At 38.1% G+C, this 6495-nt stretch overlaps 1 pseudogene; it reads right to left on the bottom strand.

Moving 5' to 3' along the window:
• Window positions 1–4411: 4411 nt before the first annotated feature.
• On the bottom strand, window positions 4412–5196 carry LOC132009965 (transcription factor BTF3-like; annotated as a pseudogene).
• Between the last annotated feature and the right edge of the window lie 1299 nt (window positions 5197–6495).

The following is a 6495-nucleotide window of genomic DNA, read 5'->3' as shown; positions in this document are numbered from 1 at the left end:
CAAATTTCAGGGAAGCATTACAATTGCCATATAAATTTAAAAATACTGATCTAAGATTTCATTCAGGAGGTTTTTCTATTTAGCCCTGAGATCAAAGTAAGATACCATGTCACTTTACTTTTTTTTTAATTTTTTTTCTTTTGCAATTGTCTTAATTATGAGTATTGCTATACTGGGTTATTTTCTACACTGGTCATAGCTACAAGTTAAACCATAATGGGTTCAGCTACTGGTTTGGCAAACATAATAGTTCTATAACTGTATTATCAAGAGAAGATTTATAGATGAACATTGTAGCTTCTTTCTTTAAAATAAGCTAAAATATTAGACAAATGTTTGAAAGACCCTAACTTCCCCCTTAAAAACACATTATAGATTCACAATTAATGTGTTCATCCAAGCTTTTCTTAAAACTGTAATCTGGTAGATCAATCAATTGCTGATCATTCATTCTGTATAAAATGATATACAAATTTCTTTAATTCTAAAATTATCAAGGCACAATCCCATATTTGCTACTTTTGTCAATTATAGTAAGTATAGATATCCACATAACTGCTTGTATTTGGATTAATTGTGCTATTCCTAGTCAGTCTAAAAAAAAGATTTTTAAATTCATCCAAAATTTTTTTTTTTTTTTTTTACTATGAGGACACATTGTCTCTTCTCTATCTGGATCCCTCAGATTCCCTTTACATTTTCTGTGCACCCCTACTCCAACACCTATGCTTTTGCTTTTAATGGCCTGCCCCCGCTACCCTCTTCATAAGACTTTCTTGGGCTATGAGAGTCACTTGACTGCTTTTCCTGCTAGGACAGAGGACCAGAAGGGCCTACAAGTTTATGTGCCCCAAGAGTAGTCATTTCCAATGATTGACTAGTGGAAAGATAACTCCTGACTTGGGCTGGGAAAAATAGGAGATATAAGATTCTAGAGCTCTCATGGAGATCAGGATGAGGCTTACTTCATCCATTTATCAAGTGGGACATCATCTGAAATTACACCTTTGCTGGGCTTCTGCCCTTTCCCTGTCCCATCCTCCCAACCTAGCCCACCTCCCCACCCCTAGTCCCCAACACCAACTCTCTTTCTCTTGGGAACCTTTCTAATAAAATCATCTACACACAAATCCTCACCCTGGTAACTGCTTCTGGGGAATCCAAACTAAAGAATACTGTGTGTCATACTTGGGGCTGAAATCCAAGGACATAACAGTAAACAAATGAAATATAGAAACAGCCATTTAGAGCTCACAGTCTAATGAAGAAGATGGAACACTGAACCAGCATTAAAGTACACTGTGAGAAGTACTCTGTCAGGAGACAGTGCTTTAGGATAAGGAGAACATAATCTTGTACTGTGGCAATTGTCAAAAAAGGCTTACTAGAGAATATGGCATTGAAACTGAAACCTAAAGCCTAAAGGAGTTAGCCATGCAAAGGGCAATGTGGAAAAGTGCAAAAGGAACAAGAAGTGCAAAGAGCCAGAGTGAACAGAGTACACAGTTAGATCCTTTAGTGAAGAAATTAATACAGAACCTATGTGTTATTGCATTATCCTATAATGCAAGAAAAAATTATAAGTAGGACTTAATTGAATGAGACCTTTGGAATGGTCATTCTTGCATTTAATAAGCACATTTGTGTGCCTCTGTTTTAGTATTTCATGTACTTTAAAGGAGATAGGACAGGAAAGCCATGGAAAGAACTTTATTATGAAATACCTATTGAGATCAACAAATTAACACCTTAAAAATTTCAAAATCACAAGGCATCACTTTGGGCTACAATGCTCCCAGGAGGATTCAGTTTTTCACCTCAAGTTAGGCACGATGTTAGCAGAGAAGAGGTAAAGATCACATTCTAGGTGGTAAGTCCCAGAATAGGGAATAGACCAATAATACTCAAAGATGTCAAAAGACAGATCCTAATGAAAACTCATCACCTCTTTATGGTCCCTGGCTTACCTAGGTAGCTAATCACACATCTCTTTATATACACAGTAATATACAAATTTTTTCTGCAATCTCTTTTATTAACTCTCTGACTTCTTTGACTTATGACTATGACTTTGGCTATGAGTTCTTCACAAAAGAAGAGATACTGATCTTTAGTATGCCAAATAACTAACACATAGTGTGTGTTCAAAAATGTCTACCGGGGGTGTCTGGGTGGCTCAATCAGTTAAGCATCTGACTCTTGATCTCAGTTCAGGACTTGATCTCAGGGTCATCATTTCAAGCCCCACACTGGGAATGGAGCCTACTTTAAAAAAATGTCTACTGGGTGCAGGAATTAAAGAATAAATGAAATTTTATTTCTTTTAGCTTTTGTTCTTTTCCAATAAGCAGAATATCTCCTGTTCAAAATCTCTAACTCATTGGCTTCTCCTTTTCTAAGCCAGAGCTGTCCAATGGAATTATGACATGAGCCACATATGTAACTTAAATTTTCTAGTAACCCATTTTTTAAAATGTAAAATGAAACAGGAGTAATTAATTTTAATGACTTATTTTATTTTATTCAATATTTCAAAACTATAATTTCAGCATGTAAAGAATATTTTAATTATAATGAGATATTCCACATTTTTTGAAACTAAGAAACCCAGTATGTATTTCACATATGCATATCTCAATTCAGACTAGTCGTATTTCACGTGCTTGATAGCTAATTTCTATTCCGCTGGATAATGTAGTTCTGTATACTACCTCAAAATATGAAGTTTACATTTTCCAGTACAAGATTTTTTTCTAATACAAAACTTTCCTAAAAAGCAAGAGTTTCAGTCACATTATTTAGACCAGAATTCTCAATAGTGACACATTGACTATATATGTTTGGCTAAATAATTCTCTGTCATGGTGGGGCTTTCCTGTGTGGTATAGGATGTTCTGTAACTCCCTTGGCCTCTACTCACTAGATGTCAGTAGCAACCCTCTCCCTTAGTTGTGACATCAAAAATGTCTCTAGACATTGCCAAATGTCTCCTGGGGGGAGAGGGGGGTAAAACCATCCCCACTAAAAACCACTGAGTTAGATTATCCTTTCAAACTTTGGAAAGCAGGAGTTTTGTCACACCAGCAACCTACTGGGATTCATGAAGACTTATCTCCAAAAGAATTACCATGCCACAGAGGAAACCTTGCACCACAAAGGCTTTGTTGTGGAATTTCTCCATGTTGAAGTTCTGCGGATCTGCCAAGAGCATCCCAACTTTCCCTCCATCCCCACTTTTCCACCTCTGGCCATTGCAGGTCACTGCATTTGGTTTGACTGGTGTTTGTTCAGGGAGTCCACGAAACAGAGTCTTTTCCTATCTTTTCTACCACATTTCATAGGACAAGATTTCTTATTTGCAAACAATATGAATTGATTCTGGAAAAAAAAGAAAAAATAATTTTTGGAATGTTGTCAGAAAGGTTATTAGGAAGATCACACAGTCCACAGGAAGACTGAAAAACCAAACTCAGAATATAGTTGACAATGAAGGGAGACTCCCTCTCTGTTCAATACTTTATTACAAGAACAGTCTAATTAGGATGCAGCTATCAGGGCCACAGTTCTGCATCCTCTTGCTGCCTCTGAACATTTGACCTCAACACTGTTGTTATGAGTATTTTACAACTTCATTGTGATTTTGCATCATTCTCCCATTACAATCTCTGATATTTTTCATCTGCATTTATTAGCCCTTGAATTTAGAATGCAAGAAAATTTTGAACCATCCTCATAAAACTTTGATCCATTTTCACTATGAGCCTTTCTCATGGAGGTTTGCACTCCAAGATGCTATAATTGCTTTCTTTTCAAAATCCACATTGGATACACAAAATTCTAGATGCTTAGAAGCTCTCAAGTGGGAGCAGCTTGAGCCTATCAGTGGGTAGGAATTCAGTTTATTTCACAGGAGTCACTGACCTTTCCTTTTCTGGACCTCTCCCTTCCCTTTGTCTTCCAGGGAGTTACCTTTAATGGCCCTTGGCATGTCCACTGCAAGGAGGTCTCTATTTCTGGGCCTGACTGGCCTACACCTACTTGCTATATTTTCCCTTGTAATTATTAAATAATAACAAACAAAGATCCTGGCTAAGTTGATTCACTATAACGACATTGCCAGACTATGGTCCTGTCTTTCTTTTTTTCTTCTCTTTTTCCTAGCCAAAGAACTTTATCAATCTTGTTTCAAACTTTATTCCCAGGTTTCCTCAGCTTAATTAGTTTCAAAGAATAAATTGTGTAGAAGCAAAAACTGAAAAGAGCTGCAGGGTCCAAGGAGGTTGGGCTTAAAAATATTAGAGATCTAGATTTTATCAGACCCATGAATAAAATCTTGAAAGGCAGTCATAATATAAAATAGCAGCTCCCAGGAACTTCTTCAAGTTTTATCTTCTTCCGAATCTGACTCAACTCAGTTCGCTTCATTCTTGGAAGGCTCATCAAAATGCTCCACAAGTTCTGGAATTTTATCATCATCATTCTCTCCAGTAGCAACTGGGGCTTTTCCACCCACGGATTATTTGGGCAGAGCTTCCACTAGTCTTCTTAAACTGGTTGAACTGTCTGCAACAAGTTGGTTGAAGATGCTGGGTAGCATTTTTGTCAGCTGTTTGTCTCAGCATAGCCTGTAATGGTGAAAGTGTTCATGGCCAGCAATGCCTGAACTTTTGGGTTGTTAAAGTGTATCTCTATTCCTTGGTTTGTGAACATATGCACTTCTTCAATATCAGAGGTGTTGTTTACTCCTAACTTCTTTAAGGAGAACTATCGCCCTCGACCCGCAAGGACGACAAGAAGCCCCAGTTCAGATGTATCTTCTCTCTATTTCCGCATGTCTACACACTTATATACATTTACATGACCAAACAGCGAGCAGGGTACAGGAGGGAGCGAATCAGGCTGTGCACCTAAACGAACAACTTCACTAGCAACCAATGCTGTTTACTTCCTCTTTGGACCTTCTGCTTAGTCTCACGAGGCAATCCTAACCTGGCAACTAGCCAGGCGCCATCTTTTAATGGCGGAGGCCGCCCTGGCCAGGGGCCTGCCTCTGACAGAGAACTGAAGTTTTTTGTCATCTGTTTTAGCCATTCTGTGAACCACCTTCTTCTTTCCATGAGTAGTTCCTTTCCCACAAATGTGCACTTGTACTTGCAGTTTGGTGAGTTTCTCCTGGTTCCTGATAGTGTCTTTCATCACGTTGGAGTGGAAAGGAGACCACTAGGGGGATTAAGGTTGGTGCCTAGGGGTTCTCAGACAGACTAGGTGCACCCAGATAAAGTGCACACATAAGGGGAAGCTCTGGTCCTGTTTTTCATTCATCCATTTACTCACTCAACAAATATTTATTGAACCCTTACCATGTAGTAAGCTCATTGCCAAACACTAGATGAAAGTAATCCAAATCAGTCCCTGTATCTCTGGAGCATATAGACTGGTAGGAGAGACAGATATTAATCAAATAATCACAGAAATACTAAATCACAACCAGGAGAAATACATGGAAAGGTATATTTCCTACATGGGTGAAATCCTATATTTGGAAGGTTTTTGTAATGTTCTAATAGTCAGAAAGCCAGTGATGTTTTCCCAAGGGAGTGACACCTAAGGAGAGCTGAGGGACATGTAGAAGTGAAGTAGTTGAAGACGATAAAAAGGAGCATTCTGTGAAAAATAAAGAGCAGGAAGACTGTGAGGAATTCAGGAGAATAAAAAAGGCCAGTGAGGTTGAAGCAGAAAGACCAAGGAAGAGCGTACGTATTTACCTACTGAGTCTTCAGTTTTGTTCAATCAACTGTGAGTCAAAGTAAAAGTTTTAATTAAAAAAAAAAAGTCCTCCATACACAAAAATAAACTCAAAATGGATTAAGGACTTAAATATGAGACCTGAAACCATAAAAACCCTAGAAGAGAGAATAGGCAGTATGTCTCTGACATCAGCCATAACAGAAATTTTTTCTAGATATGTCTCCTGAGGCAAGGAAAACAAAGGTAAAAATAAACTATTGGGACTACATTAAAATAAAAAGCTTCTGCTCAGTGAAGGAAACAATCAACAAAACTAAAAGCAACCTACGGAATGGGAGAAGGTATTTGCAAATGTCATATCTGATAAAGGTTAGTATCCAAAATCTACGAAGAACTTATAAAACTCAACACTCCAAAAATGAATAATCCAATTAAAAATAGGCAGACAGTAAACAACATGTGTTGGAGAGGATGTGAAGAAAGGGAACCCTCTTACACTGTTGGTGGGAATGCAAGTTCTTGCAGCCACTTTGGAAAACAGTGTGGAGATTCCTTAAGAAATGAAAAAGAGAGCTTCCCTATGATCCTGCTTTTGCACTACTGGGTATTTACCCCAAAGATACTGATGTAGTGAAAAGAAGGGCCATTTGTACCCCAGTGTTCATAATGGCAATGGCTACAGTCACCAAACTCTGGAAAGAACCAAGATGCCCTTCAATGGATGAATGAATAAGGAAGATGTGGTCC

The sequence above is a fragment of the Mustela nigripes genome, chromosome 2 (assembly GCF_022355385.1).
Source record: "Mustela nigripes isolate SB6536 chromosome 2, MUSNIG.SB6536, whole genome shotgun sequence".
Lineage (NCBI taxonomy): Eukaryota > Metazoa > Chordata > Mammalia > Carnivora > Mustelidae > Mustela > Mustela nigripes.
This window is presented reverse-complemented; position numbering and strand designations above follow the sequence as displayed.